The sequence below is a fragment of the Uranotaenia lowii genome, chromosome 3 (assembly GCF_029784155.1).
Source record: "Uranotaenia lowii strain MFRU-FL chromosome 3, ASM2978415v1, whole genome shotgun sequence".
Classification (NCBI taxonomy): domain Eukaryota; kingdom Metazoa; phylum Arthropoda; class Insecta; order Diptera; family Culicidae; genus Uranotaenia; species Uranotaenia lowii.
Genome location: NC_073693.1, coordinates 283,313,740 through 283,329,848, shown reverse-complemented (window position 1 = coordinate 283,329,848; position 16,109 = coordinate 283,313,740). Strand labels below are relative to the sequence as shown.

The window sequence follows — 16,109 nt, the reverse complement described above, 5'->3', positions numbered from 1 at the left end:
ATCGATTTTTTTTTTCGCAACAGATTCATAGTTCATGCAGTAGAGGGCTAATTCTTAGCCTCGCCTTGGTCCACATTCCCATCCTGATCCTAATTCAAAATCTGATCCCGACCTCGAATTTGATATTGGTCATAATCCTGATTGTGATTCAAATCCTAATTCTGAATCTGATCCTTACACGATCCTTATCCAACTTTTCATCCTAATCCTGATTCCAACCCTGATGCTGATCCTGATCGTAATTTTGATTCTTATCCCGATTATGGTCGTAAATAATCCTTGACATTATTTTTATACTTTAGCGTAGTCAGTTTAAGTGAAAGCTGAGAAAGCAAAGTATAAAATTTCATCTCTAAGCTAACGTAGGATTAATACTGAAATTCACCGCAACAGATCCAAAAGTTGTTAAACCTCTATTTTTTTCAATCAACTGCTAAGCAATATTTTAAAGAAAAATTAGATAGATGCTTACATGGAAATAGATGCCAAATTTGGTTTTATAATAAAACTTTTTTCCATAAACTATTAGAGGATCATAGAATTAATTTTCTTGATTTCATCGCTCCAGAGCTTTTTTAATGCCGCACCAAAACCTTCGGCCCACACCCTGTTATTTTGTGGAAGAGATGAACAATCGTATCGTGTGTCGTCATGTACGTAGAACCCCTATATGTACACCCACGCACATACACCCACACGCACACCAACAACACACCCACATCCAACCGCATCAATTAACTTTAGGAATAACTTAGCTATATGATCGTATAACTAGATTGAATTCAATTCCTTTGCGTCAGAAAAACGGGCAGGCAACGTATTCTCGTGTATACAATTAAAGCTATCCGAGTTGAATGAAAATTCGACTCTCCTTCTCCTTAAAATGCCTTTGATTGAATAAAATGTTGAGAGAGAAAATTCTCTCAGAAAATTTCTCGAATAGCGATACGTTCGTGTCGAACAGAACGAACAAAGTCTACAAAAGTTTCCGTTCCACGTCCACGTGTGTATTGTGTAGTTGGTTTGCTGGAGATTCATTCCATTACGCGAGAGAACAGCGCTGAGTTACCGTTGGAGAATTCATTGAAGATATCCCATTCAAATTCCAACACAAAAGCAAAGCAACCCGACCGAATCCGAGCAAGCGAACCGAAAGGAATCCTAATCAATGAACACGAAGCGCCTTGCAAATGTGTGTGTGTATCTCACACGATTAGAAATGAATGAATTTCAAACGGTTTGTGTATTACACACGACACGACCGACGATGAGTTCCGTTCCGAAGCTCTCTCACTCTCTCCTTCTTTTTGAACCGTCCGTAAAGTTATCTCATTGTGGAAAAAGGCTACGCTACGCTATGGGGAATGCGTGTGTATACGAGAGGCGAATCCTGTAAACGCGATTCCTGATTGGGCCCAGCTGGAGCTGTGTGTTTGTGTCCTGTTCGCTTGCCGCGCGAGCCGAGGCTCGCTCAATGCGCTGCGCAACGCAACGCTACGATCTTTTTTGTATGTATTGCCTCGTTTGACTTGTTGAGTTGAGTGTCGAATCGGCCGAATCCCCGTTTTAGTTTAGGGGGTTGTTTGCTCGCGTGAACGGTGCAAGGGAAGTCAAAAAGTTAAACCCAAAGCAAGGTTTTAGTTGGGTTTGTGCCGCGGTTTGAGTAACAACGTTTTCCGCATTAGTTCCCGGTCTTCGTTGTTCCGGTTTCCTGAAAAAGGACTTTTATTGCATTTACTTGACTGCTTTGATTGCACAAGAAAAAAGTGAACCCACGATTTTGTTATCGGTTTTTTTTCCTGGTGATAAAAAGAGTAATAAAACGGGAAGTTTTGTGTCGAGTGCGGACAGATCCTTTGGAGACTGAGCGTGATTTTATTGTTCGCGTTGTAGAGAATCTCTTTTGCCGTTCTGTGCCAGATTGGAGAAAAGAGAAGATTAGCATATCGGTTAATTTTTTTTTTCGGTGATCTCAATAATCGCAAACAACAGTTAAGCCAAGGATTTGAGTGAGTGAGAATCGTCGTAAAAGCAAGCAGTGATTCATAGCAAAAGTTTTGACAAACCAACCAAGAGTAAAGTGCCTAATTTTACCGTCAAAGTTAGCATATCAAAATCGACCAAGTGTAAAGTGCTAATTTGTCGCTTCAGGCAAAAAGGGGCAAGAAAGGCCTACTAATTGCAAGTCCACACACTGCTCAAGTACTGGTGTTGTCGAGAGCAAAAGTCGTTGCGGAAGGGGCCAGGGAAATGTTTTTATCGCCAAACGCCGTCTGAGGAAGTTAGCCAGTCAGCCTGCAAAGGAATGTACAACCACAGCACTTATACCCAGACGCTGCTGTGCTAGAGCAATTGCCGTGAAGAAACACATTGCCGTTAAAAGTATTGTTATAAACCAACAGCAGTAACAACAACAAAACCAGGGGGCGAAAATCAGTGTGTCCTCTGTGAGTGAGAGTGTTATTTTCCTTCTACCCTAGCGCCCCGTCGTATTTAGTTGTGCGCGGACTGTGCGGTGAAAAATATACTAAGTCCAAGTTAAGTGTGAACGACTACTACCAGTACTAGTGCCCACGCATACAGCTGAATTGCGAGCTGCTTATAACAACAACAACAAATAACAGTGGCAAACGGGCCAAATCCCCAAGTAGGCGACACCAAACGACACGATAGCACACAGGAGGAGGCCAAAAAGGAAGAAACCTCCTGCGCGACTCGTGGTGAGTTAGCAGAACACTTCTACCGCGAGTGGAGCTCGGCTCGCCTGAAAAAAAAAATCTGGTTGAATTTGAATCCCTCAACAAACTTGTGGCTGGAATGGAGAGGCAACAGCAGCAGCAAAATGTAAAATAGAGGTACGTGGCACACGATTTTTGCTTTCATTAAAATAAATAACGATACTAGTGAGTGAGCTAGGAAAGGAAGGAGGCGTTCGGCGTAGTCGACGTTGTCGTCGTCGTTCTGCGCAGGAGAGTAGTAGATTCGTTAGCGTTTTCCATCACACATTTTTACCGATGATGATGATGATGATGATGATGGCAGCAAACCGCAAGGAAGGATTTGCATATGTTTTCAATTTACATAGCTTGCTAGATTGAGGAAGAAGTTTTGTTGCCGTTCGTGGTTGCAGAGAAAAATGCAACTTCAGACAACAAAAATGGATGTTCCTCCTGAAAATGAGCAACGGAAGTGCGTTGTAATTTGAATATTAGTTTTTTTGGGATTGATTCAAATTATGGAAATCCTTGCAATTGTTATTATTCGAATCTTATATTGGTAGGTATAGTATAAGTACACAAGTACCAGCAAAATCGTCTCTATTTCTTCTACTGTTTCCGTATTGAACATTTAAAAAAAATTTTAAACTTTCCTGACGGATTCAAAGGAGTCTTTGAGAATTTTCCAACCTTAATTTTTGGTATTGTTTTTAATTGTTAATTCGGGTTTAAACAGTCATATTTCTTTTTTGTGTTATTTTATTCGTCCTTTGTCATTTTTGTTCATTCTACTTTTGACGATTTCATGTAATTTTTTATTTACTTTTGAGTCTTCTTAAAGATAATTTAGGACATTCTTGTGCCTTTTCTAATGTAGAAAATTCTATTTGTTTATTTTTTGTCACTCACCTCAACTTTCATGTTGTTTCTGTGCTGTTTCTATATAAGTTGTATTCTTTAAGAAATCATTTTGCAATACTCTTTATGGATGATTTTTATTGAATAAGTATAGCAATTGCTCATTGTAAGGAGTGTAAGCTGCCTAGTAATTTATTGTTTACTTGTGCAAATTTTTGGGACGTTCTGTCAACTATGATGTATAGGATGAACCACTTTTTTTTCAAATTAAGGCTATTTTTGATTATGTGTTCTATTTTTTGAGGCTGGCCCTTCGAAAATACACAAAGTTTTATATTTGCTCGAATTCATGACAAGTTAAGCGAATTGTTCTCCTTAGGCACAAAAACAACACATTTTACTTTTTATCACTTCATCACAGTTTTCGCGTAATGGCTCAATTCTAGATCCAGAGTTTTAATTTTCTGGGACCTATTGAAGTGCTACGAAGGGAAAACGATCGCATTTGAATGCAGTTTTTTTTGTATATTTAGCCATTCATCGTGTAAATCGTTATAAAACACAACTAGACATAAAATTTTCTCTATTTTTTTCCTTGTTTACCTTACGATATTTTTCAAAATATTTCCCTGCTAGCTGTCCAAATGTTTTGCGCACGATTTGACCGCCGTAGTTTGTTTATATCACCGCTGGGCAACTTCTTTGTTGGGATGAGTTCAGGCCTGCAAAGTGTAGTATTTTTTTCGAATACACTCCTTAATTTGAATAACAAAATCATACAGTTTTGGAGCTGATAGTCTACGGCTTATAACACTCCTAAAAGGTAAAAGGTCTTTGATTTTTTTAACAGCCATAAGATTTTGCAAATTTCTACGAAAGTTGTTTTTTAGTGTAATGTTTGTGATTGTTTGACTAAACATTTTGTTGGAATCTCCAAATCTATGGAAACAACATAGATTTTCCTAAAAAAGATTATCAAATGAGTTTCATTATCTTAAGAGTATACTCAATAGGAAAAAAGTTTGAATTTGTCTCGGTATTTGTGATTTTTCAAGTTTCCTTTGAGGAAGCTTCCTTTTAACCATATGCTAGGGACTTTATTAGTCACTTATTTGTCTATAAAAGATACTTTTCACCTTTAGTATTTAATGAGTTGATCGACTATATCTCTGAAGAGGGAAACATTTTATTAAAAAAAATTATCATCCTTTTAACGAGGGTCAGTCACTTTTTTCCATTTGAAGATTGAAGGAACCAAAACTTTCCGGAAATCGATCCTAATCACCAAACTAGCGAGATCCGTCTTACCACGATCGATCGAGTTCTAAATCATAGAAAACCAATTGTGTATTGCTGCTAGCTCCATCCCCATACGTAGGAACATTTCTCCTCGGTCCGGAACCAATCAACCCAAAACTTCAATCAAAGAGTTTAATGACTCGAAAAAACCGCAACGTGAAGCAAAATCGAAAACTCCCAACCGACCTCCACCCAGTACCGATCGAGAAACCCCCTTACCCCTCAGGGGTGGGTCTCTAGTGTAGTTGAAATAGTTCATTGAGAGTAGCTAGGTACTCGAAACAGTATGTTTTTTTTTCTTTCCTCTACTTTTTTTTTGGTTTCGTTTGGTTTTGGTTTTCTGTTGAAGCCAAACACACAACAGCACCAGACCCTGGTTTTGCTGCTCTCTAGGATTGGAAAGATTGAAAAAACTATCCAAAGTCCGACAGCAGGAGGAGGAGCGATCGGAGAAGCAGAAGCAGTGGAGGCAAAAATAGAAAATTGCATGCTTTATCACCGACCGTCTTTTCCGATCCGAGTCGAGTTTGTTTCCCGGAGGTTTTTCTGCTTTCCATTCGATTCCTTTTTTGCTTTTCTGTTGCTGCTGCTGGTTGCCTGATCGACCAACCATCAGACCTCAGAGGGTGGCAAAAGGCAAGCGGGTCGGGTCTATGGCCGGGGCACACCGAGAAATGGAGTTTCTCCTTTTTTCCTGTGAGACCTCCTCCTTCTAGTGGCTCTATGGCTTGGCTTTGCTAGGCTAGGAGGTTTGCGGTGGCCAATTCAGTTGGAGCTGGCCGAGATTGTCTGCTGCTGCTCGGTTGTTTGTTGGAGTGTGGAGTACTGACTCCATGTTGAGTGAGCTACACTCCGCTGTAAGCGGTGATTGACCTCCATTGCCGGTTGCCTTTTTCTCTCTCCTTCTTCTTTTCCCACACACAGACACAAACATACACTCCTTTTCCTGTGTCTAGCTAGCTCGTCCGACTTCGAGTCCATCCATCGTAACAACTTCTTCAGCTACTTGCTACGGCATTGCTATCCACTGCTTGCTAGGTTCTTCTATGCTTCTTTCCTCGCCACAAACACCGAACGTCCGTGTTGCGCTCCCCCGCTTGCTTGGCTATTATCTATTTTCTGCTTCAACGATTTCGTCACAGTGTTGTTGTTTTTGCTGCTGCTCCTGCCTTTCTCCTTCTCTAGGTTTCCCAATCCTAGTAGTCCGTGGAACCGCGGAACCAATGTTGAGGAATTCGGATACCAACTTCACGATTTAGGACGCGGGTAGAGGGAGCAGCAATTGTTCGGATGTGAACTGTCTGAAAAAATCCACGTTCACTGTCCTATAGAATTGGTCGCCCCAATAATAAGTGTCGTCGTCGTCCAAACAGTATCGATCCGGGCATCTCTCTTGATCATAATTGAATGGACACGCATTTGCCAATGTGCCAGAGTTGACCGACTGTTGCCGATGCTGATACCGATCATCGTCATCCGACAAAAAAAAACCGACGAAAAATGATCGACATAATAGCAGTTGGAGTTGGAGCCAACGAGCAGCAGATTGAAAGTGGAAAATCGAATTAATCTAACTGTATAATTGACCAAGTTAGGCCACTTTATTGCGCACGGCGGCAGCAGCACCGGATCGCTTGCGGTTGATTGGGTAAAAAGCCAGAGTCGACGTTTCTTTATGGTTCGGTTGCCCGGTTGATTCACACAGAGCATTCGGGGGTATTGTCTCCTGCCCCGAAACCGAACGGATTTTTCCAAAGCTGTTCTAATTTTTATTTATGGGTTTATATATATTTTTTTCTCGGTCTCTCTCGAGTTGTTGTTGGTCACATTACTTTACTTTCGGTCGCTGGTGACGGTATGAGAAACCAGCTGATTATCCACCCCGATGTCTAATGGGTTGGTTTGATTTGGAACTTGATTAAGGCTTTTGTTTCGGGGCTTGAGGCTAACTCGATAGACGGAGTGTGAGCAGCAATCCTGCTGCCACCGAAAGAAACAATTGGACTGTCGATTGACCAACGTTCCACGCCGTTTGAATGGCGTTACGATTGGTTGTTTTTTTTTCTTCTGTTGTCGAAATCGGATCAATCGCTGTACAGTTACAGTTACAAGCTCTAATAGTCCTACCTATTAATTTGTTTTTGGAGACATCTTGTTATCTGGAAATCAAGTACTTTAAACTTTTAAGACACTATAACATTAAAAAAAAAATCTTTATGAAGATATACCAAGTATCTTCCTAAGAAACCCATAATTCTATCAGATCATCATGGATTCTATAATCACGTTACCAGAAATTTATCCCACACATATTCTTTAACTCTCGCTAAGTTATTTGTCAAGTTCTAGAATATGAACAATTGAAAAAAAATCAATGATTTTTTTTTATGAAACCTTCTGTAAGAGGCAGAGACAAGCTTTGGTCTTTTAACTAGTTTATCATTGATTCTTGAAATTTTTTTCCCGGTATGACACCTTCGTGCATTTTTCTGGGTTGAAGTCTAGGATCTGATTTTTTAAATATTTAGTCTAGGTTCGTGTCTAAGATAAAAAAAATCTGGAAGTCTCTCACGCCTTAAAAAAAATCTGGAAGATCAAAGTCAAATCCAGGAAGTTGAAATCACTGCTTAGTGGCAGCTTGATATTAGATTATAAAGCCAGTAGCAATATGCATCACTTGCCGAAAAAGCGATGCTGATAGCTCAAGTTTTTGACATCATTGCTGCCGTTATACGTTGTCTGCAGGAGTAAAGATTTATACTTTGTTATATGAAAGTTGGGGTGAATATTCAAGTAGTTCTGAATTTCATAAAAAAAAACCCAGTCTTCTAATCCTGTCTATAAGGCAAGGAGGTAAAAAGAAATCTAGAATTTTTAACCCATATTTCAACGCAATCGAGACAAACGAAGGTAGCAGCAACAAGGTTGTCGAAATTACAGAAAAATCTATAATTTCAAAGAATTTTGAACAAATTTTCATCACAAATTCTGAGTTACAGAACACAGAATTTTAGAATGATACACAGATTTCACAGATTTTTTAAATTTTGTACGTATTTTCAAAATTCATGATTATTATGTCAACATAAGTTAAGAATTTTTAACTTTGTTTTGAGAAAACTTGATAAAATTGGTAATGTTGATTGATTTTTCTCAAGTTAAAAGTAAAAAGAAAAACTCAATTTTTCACTACTTCCATCACTTCCATCAATTTACACTATTTCCATCACAGAATTTTTTGGTAAAATCACAGAACATCAGAATTTTTGTTTTTGCAACCTTGCAGTTTTTTTTCGGCAACCTTGAGCAGCAACCCCAAGCAGCAAAAGTTTCATAGGCCGACCTCGAAAACGTAATTCTATTATAAGCGTTCCAGAATTTTTCGGCACGTAACTGAGCTGGGCGATTTTGGGCAATTTTTTGTTTTTGAAAAAGACCTGGCTTAAACTGGGCAAAATTTTCTTATCCAAAAACAGAGTAAATCTGAGCTTCGCTGAGAAAAAAATGACAAAATTGAAAAGATTACTAGTCGAAAATAAAGGTATATTCCGAGATCTTCTAAATTCATTTCAGGCATTTCATTTCCTTACAATCTCAATCTTCCGATACTCTTTCTGAATCTATAACAATAACAAATGGAACCCCAGAGTTAGAAAATAGGTTTTTTTTTATTCTTTAAATATTATTGCAAAAGTTCAAGTTCTGGTACTAACTAACAAGCAGTCTGGCCTTATTGATTTTTTCTTCATTTAACTTGGCTTATATAAATTGTATAAGGCTGATGTCAAACTGAGGCGACAAGCAACGCAACCTTCAACTCAACGTTCACCCGACAAACCAGCTCTCATTTGATCTCCATGGAAAAAACGAAGACCTGTCATGCTGAGCGCATTGGAAAGCGCGACAAAGCTAATGCCAGGGTGTTTTGTAGCGCGACAAGTAGGAAATCCAATGGGGATATTGTTTTTTCTCGTTTTAAAACAGTGATTTCGGGTTTTAACCACAATTTTTCGAAGATCCGTCCAAATTTGTGATAATAAACTAAATAATATCTGAATGGACAAGAAAATTTTCATAAATTCTTGGTTCCCGCAAAAAAACGAGGAATTTCATCGGTTCAAATTTCGGCATTCTTGCAATCCGAGCATGATCTGATTAGTTTTTGACGGTTCCCTAAAGAAAGGAGACGATTCAAAGCATTATCAGATGTAAAGAAGTGATGATTTGTAGGGAATTTCAAAGCGACATGTCGCGCCAGCATGACATCCCAATGCGTTGCAACGCTTTCTTATTGGAACGTGTGAACGTGTTGCGTTGCTTGTAGCTTCAGCATGACATCAGCCTAAGTCAAGCTAAATAAAAAAAATATCCACGATGGCCAGCGAACCGGGAATAACCAGATTTGAAAATGGGATCGAAATAACCGAATGATTTTTAAAACACCATTAGTTGGTCTTTTTTCTGAAAAATCATGTTATTTTGAAACGAAACTTGATAAATGAGCAGAAATTCAACGAAAATATTTAAAATGTACGCAGAATCATTTTGAAGAGTCAAACCAAAAAATCGAATGAATTTGTGAACAAATAATACAGCACACCTGTAGTTCAACTTATTTCAATGGAAAGATTTACAAAGGTCTCATTTTAAAAGGTTTAAAGAAAAATTGAATAAATGATTGCAAATAAATTCTTTTACGTAAATTTACTCGTTTTCGACGGTTTTGAGTAAAGTTTACGAAAGGCATCATAACTTCTTTAAGAATTTCAAATTCTTATAAAATTAAAACTTTTTGGTTTGTGTTAAACTATCGAAAAAATTACCTATTAAATCTAATTACTGACCAGTAGCAAAACCTCAAGGAACGCAACTTATTAGTTTCGAATTTTTTTTTACTATTTACTCAATATTTATCTCTTGAGAATCTAGAATTCATAAGGCCAAGCGGGGGAGAATGCCGGAAACAAAAATATTAACTGGGTGGCTACCATATTGTTCATTAATAAATGCACAAAATTTGGAAAAAGATACCAATTTTTTGTGGGATTCTATAATAACTGATCATAAGTGTATGAGTGACAGGGATGCCAGGTGGTTTTGTCAAAAATCCCTTAAAAAAGGATTTTTCGGGACACCACAAATTTTGCTTGAATTGCATAAATGAAGGCGAAATATTGATATTGTATACGCCTTAATTTATGCAACAGAGGCAAGAAGTGTATTGCCTGGCCTGCAGTTTATATGAAAAAACACCATTGAAATATCATCAGAATCGAAGATTACTATCGGTTAAACTATTTTCTTACAAATTTGTTCGATATCCTGATGATTTTACTATAAATTCAATTACAATTTTGATATTTTTTGAAAATCAGGACAATTCAGTACATTTTAAAATGTACTGAATTGTCCTGACCATTTTCAAAAATCAAGAAAGTTCAGGACAATTTAAAAAATCAGGACGGTCTCTCGAAAATCAGGATAAATCCTGATTTATCAGAACACCTGGCACTTCTGATGAGTGTCGGAATCACGTTTGAATACTTGGTTAAGAATTTATAAAAAAAAAAATCAGAATTTGAAAACTAAAAATTCCTTCTGAGAGTTCAAAAGTTTTCAAAATTTCGATTAATATTTTATATTTAAAGTTCGGATAAAGATATACATTTTCGAGCTCGGATTGAAAATTCAGATTCAGAATTTGGCCACAATATATGCCAAATCTAGTACTCAGAACTTAGGCTCTAAAAACACATCACTATTATAGACGAGAATCTAAATATAATTTCAGAATACATACTTCATAAGTATAAGATTCGACGCAATCAGTAGTTTGAACTAAAATCAAAATTCGAATCCAAAAATCAAATTCAAAATTAATTTCTGATTTATGAATCAGTAATTCATCGATCATGGAGCTTAAACCTGAAATTTTCCAAGTATCACAATCTCCATTTTTTTCTCCGTGAAATGTGTGCTTTACGTTCCAATCTGCTAATACTTTATTTTCTTAAAAAATGTCGACAAATATCACCGTTATCTGAATAAATTTTATGTCTTTTCGCAATTTTACGTTCAATTTGATAAACATATTTCCTCTTTATTAAAAAAAGCCCGATAAACATCATTATTTGTATATGTATTTTCAAACCGAAAAAATTTCAAAATCTCGATCGGAAAAACCGGAAAAAATATCGTAAATCTGAAAATGAAAACTCGCTGACCACTGTATAATTCACCTTTTTGGAAAAGTTATTCTGCACTCTGTTTTGCTAGCGTTTGACTCTATTACGAAACATATTTTAGAACTTAAATCAGCTAAATCTGTATATTCAACTACGTGAAAACCAAGACTGTTCTAAAAAGGCGGACATGTAGGAATCCCGCAAAATGAGACTTAGTATCCTCAACTTCTTGATAAAATTTCTTGATTCTTCAAATAAAATCGGATGAATTCCGGGCCGTTTTCCACAAAATTCGGCCATCTGGACCGAGTCGGACTTGTCTTTTTAATTGAATATACGGACAAGCTCGTATAAATCCGAGTAATCTAGAATGCTTACTCTAATAGACTGAGTCGATTTGTGGTCATTTTTGAATTTCTCAATCCCTGGAGTCTTAAAAGTTTCGTTTTGGTTTTAAACTCATTCACGATTTTTTGCAGAATTTTTATGTAATGTTTACCTGAGTAAATTTGAACTCTCAGGTTTGTTTGAGAAAATTGAATATTTTGTACTGAAAAATCAACATCATTTTTGTTTCTTCTGTGGCCTGCTTATGGTTTTTGTGAAAATTTATAAATTCTCTAAGGGAAATTTTCATCTGATCAACTTTGTATAAGACCATAACTTCGTAACTTATTAGGTAAAAAAGTTATTAGCTGTTTAACAGGGATATGTCTTTTCATTTGACATCATTGCTTGTGCGTCGTGAAGAATTGCATGAAAAGTTGTCACGCAATAACTCGCTAGGCAACCAGCAGTGATGTCGATTGATTTTTTTTTGTTATTCAATGTCAAAAAATATATCCCTGTTAAACAGCCAATATTACTTTCTTACCCAATAAGATACGAAGTTATGGTCTTCGACAAAGTTGTTCCTGCTGAAAATTTCCCTTAAAGAATTTATAAATTAGCACGAAAACCATGAGGTTTCATAGAATAAACAAAAATGATGTTGATTTTCAGTACAAAATATTCAATTTCCCCATACAAACCTTTAAGTTCAAATTTACCTATGTAAACGTCACTTAAAAATTTTGCAAAAAAATCGTGGATAAGTTTTGAACCAAAAGGAAGCTTTTAAGACTCCAGGGTTTAAGAAATTCAAAAATGACCCCAAATCGACACAGTCTATTACTTTAAACTTACTACGCGAAAGACATCTGAAGTCAAAACATAAAAAGATCTGTAAATAAATATCTAATCGGCAACCTGAAAATGAACTGAAAACTTCTTAAATTGGGTACCTATGTAGTTTTAAGTATCCTAGAATAACTTTCAAACAAAAACTTATAGAAGCTGTGTCTTGATAAATAAACAAAATAAGCTAAATATCTGCGATTGAAACGAAAAAGGCGCAAGTTGAAAAAAAAAAAATCTTCACTATGTGATAAGTTCAGATTCTTTTCTTTGCAAGTTTTCAACATCGTCGAAGAATTTAGGGAAAAAATGAAAAATGTACAAGAGGATTTCACCGAGAGCACAATTTATATTCGCACATTTGAAATTGTATGCAATACATATTTGAAAAATTTATGATCAAAATTTCGATGAAAAAGCTGAATTGCAAATACTCCTAAAAAACGTCTTTTATCCAGTTGTTTTTGGTCTAAAAATATCAGTTTAACCCAGAGGAGCCCATTCCCTGGAAAAATCTAGGAATTAATGACGACCCGGGGGCGAAAAAACACTCGATCCTCGCGTGATCACGGACGAAATCGTCCTCATCGGTCGCGGACACTACCCCTAGTCGCCCGAACGAACAGAAATTCAATTCCTGGAGCTTTTTATCCATCAATTCTACGAATGTTACGCCAGTCCCAGTCCTATACACATCGTCGAAGCAAACAGTCGGCCACAATCGGTTTCCCCGCATCTAACCGATTTTATGACTTCTACCGCGCGGCCAACACCCTAACCTCAACGCCAGCTCCACATCTCCCCATTCATTGCTAGTGGGTAGGACAGAAACACCGAAACAGAGATTATTGCTGACGTAACCGCGTTCATCGCTAAGTAAGAACGCGAACCGCTCTTTGAACACATACACAAGCTCCACTCGCGTCGCGAGACTCGCGAGGAGCAGCGCCGTGATTCCAAAAAAAAACAGCCGATCCCTTTCCAAGCACGGAGTGCTTGAAAAGAGCTGAGCGTACTCCCGAATAGCCTCGCGCGCGACGACGCGGACGCGATTCTCTCGCGTTGCGCTATGCTAGTTGTTTGTATGGGTGTGGATCCCCTTTCTTTGCTTTGAAAGAAGTAGATAGAAGGAAAAAAATCGGTGATCCTCCTCGGCCTGACTTATTGACTCCGGCTTTCTTACGGATCTGTGTGTGCGAGAGTTCCTTGATTCCTCTCGCTCGCGATCCGCAGGAAGAGGCGTAATTGGCGACGAGGTCGGTCGGAAACGATGGAGTGGAGTAGTGTTTAGGAATTCTTTCACAATCTCGGCCTGGTTGACTTGCGGCCGCTCTACCGCCAGACCCCATCCACAGTGAAGTGCGGAACGGCGGAACGGAATGATGTGAGTCCGCGTTCGTCTGTGTCGCGATCTGCTGCTGTGAAAATACAGAGGAACCGGAGGAAGAATTTCAGTATTCAGAAGGATTCAGAAGAAGTGCGCAAGTAGAATCGACTGAACGGTCTCCAAGTTTTAAGTCGAGGAAACGCGATATCCGGCCGGCCATTTCGTCGTAGAAACATCGATTGGTGAAAATCTTTGTGTGGTGCTCTGTGCTATGTCGTATTGCAACTCGGAACAGGGACTAAACGCGGATTCGATTCTAAAATAAGCACACGAAACGGAACGGACGAACGGCGATTTAACGTTCATTTTATTTCCTACTGTGAGTGTGTTAGTGTTTCTGAGAAGGTGCTTCCAAGGACAAAAAAGGACATCCACAAGGATTGAATATCGTCAGTGTGGCTTTTTTTTGTTGTTGGATGAAATCGATTGGAGCCGAACCGGTCCCGGCGATGTGCTGAAACCCGTCAAGTGAGTTTCGTTTGTTGGGTGGGGATTTTCGCAGAATCGTAAACCGGCGAGGACTCTGCACATAAGGATTCAATCCAATTAAGGAGTGTGGAGCAGTGGACAGAACAGGAAAAATTTCAAGGATATCAGCTTTTAGGCTTGCCTGTTGGTGGACACGTTTTCGAGTCACACCGTTGTTGTTTGTTTACCCAAAGGGTATTTTATTTTCCCATAATTCTTCTGAGCCAGTGGAGAACGGATTAAAATTTACAACATTCCTTCGTCCTACTCGGACGAATGTCTCTCCTCTAAAATTAACATCCTGATTCGAACCGAGCTTGGTCGTAAAAAAAGGCGAAGACTCTGAACAAGTTGAAGGCGATGCGAGGAAAAACGCGAGGATAAATAAATAAAGTCGAAATTAAACTTCTTAGCGTCAGCTTCTTCGTTGAGTCTGCTCCAATGAACATCACGCTTCTCGATGTCGTCCTCCTTCATTCCCAGTCTATTCTTACTGCTAAGGCGACTTCTCAATTGAGCTGAGAATTTTATTCCTCTTGCCTGTTTGCTGTCTTCATAAAGATGTGAATTTATTCTCAAGGACTTTGTGTGGTTTGACTTTACGTGGGTTTGCGGTTTGGCTGCAGCATTTCGGAGGTTTTTTTCGGTTTCGTAAATATTTAGCAACGACCATCAGTCGTTCTCTGATAAGGATACCCACAATTCAATTCATTTGTCAATGCTAGATTCGATTTACCACACTTGGTATAAGCAAACTTTTTTCGATGGATTCCGGATACCGAAATTTAGGAAATAGGGCACAGCGCCACGCTTTGATTGCAAACTCTCCTCCCAAATAATAAAAGCCCATCTAACGAAGCTCGGAGGGGCAATTACCGATTTCCGAGACACCGAAAACCGTTACATCCGAATTTTGTTCGTTCATAGACCCTGTGAGACCCTGTGGCTGGGATTCGACATGACGATGGCCGGCGACGACGTGAGGAATAGCGAAGGAAATCAAACCAAAAAAAAAAAATAACAGCTTTACGCTGCTTGCAGCAGCAAAACGCTAAAGGAAAACTTCCGAATTACAGTTATCCACCACAACCTTCCGAGCTGAGCTGAGCCAAGCCGAGCTTCCTAATTCCCCGCGCACGCTTTTTTTCTGTTGCTCCGGCTCCATAACCCCACTTTTTCCCCCTTTCTTCTATTGCGCGCTTGAAGTGTCTGTGAGCCAAGCTCTAGTTTATAAGAAGCGATAGTTTCTCAACCATTTGGCCGTAACGCCCCACGGGGCGAAAGGATGATGGCGTACCAACTTCAACCGACGATCCAAACAGCAGTGCTGGCTGAGAAGAGATCATAGAGCAAAAGTGATGGTCGTGTTCCGATTTACTGCTGCTGCCTTTCATTGGTGGAAGCAAGAGAGGGGAGGGGGGGCTCCTCCGTTCCGAAATGGGGCAAAGCAGACAGGAAAAACTCCTAGCTTCATCACCGCCAGAAGAAGTGAACTGAAGTGAAATGGAGCAACCGAGCGAGGGAAGGAAAACACAATCCTCCCAACCAAACCGACAACAACCCCTCGGAAGAAGCTAGTGTAGTGTAGCAGCGATTTGCTGCTGGGAACCAGCAGCACAAGAAACGCGACTCGACAAAATGAGATTATTATTTTCTCATGATTTTTCCCCCTTCTCTCCTTTTGGCTTTTGCCTTTATTCTACGGATGGATGGGGTGATCTTCCTCCTTTCGCGGCTAGGCGAACATCGTGGATGGATCACACGCTCTCCCCTCGCGTAATCTACTTGTTTCGTCCCGTTCGTCTTGACACCAAAATGAGTCCAAAGAAAGAAAAATTGTAGTGGAACCGTTTGTGGTGGATGGGGGAAAAGTTCCTTCACAGAAAGAAGCCTGCTGCTTCTTTTTCCTTTCATCTAGTCGGTGAGATTTCCTCTCAAGCTCAAGGAAAAGATCGTTTCCTATTGAGTTCGGAATTGCTGGTACCTACGTCTTTCGATGTTTGCGTGTCTGGTCTACTG

At 39.0% G+C, this 16,109-nt stretch overlaps 1 protein-coding gene across 3 annotated transcripts in view; it reads left to right on the top strand.

Annotated features, from left to right (window-relative positions):
- The first annotated feature begins 1,640 nt into the window (after nt 1-1,640).
- The window catches only part of LOC129751542 (protein tramtrack, beta isoform-like), a 69,148-nt gene continuing 54,679 nt past the window's right edge, over nt 1,641-16,109 (top strand). The window contains exon 1 of one of the 3 annotated variants that reach the window (XM_055747098.1): nt 1,641-2,855. The gene's annotated coding sequence lies outside the window, so the exon portion shown is untranslated. Of the gene's footprint in view, nt 2,856-13,944; nt 14,091-16,109 lie in introns of those variants that run through there. The other 2 variants (XM_055747096.1, XM_055747097.1) reach the window with 2 other exon arrangements.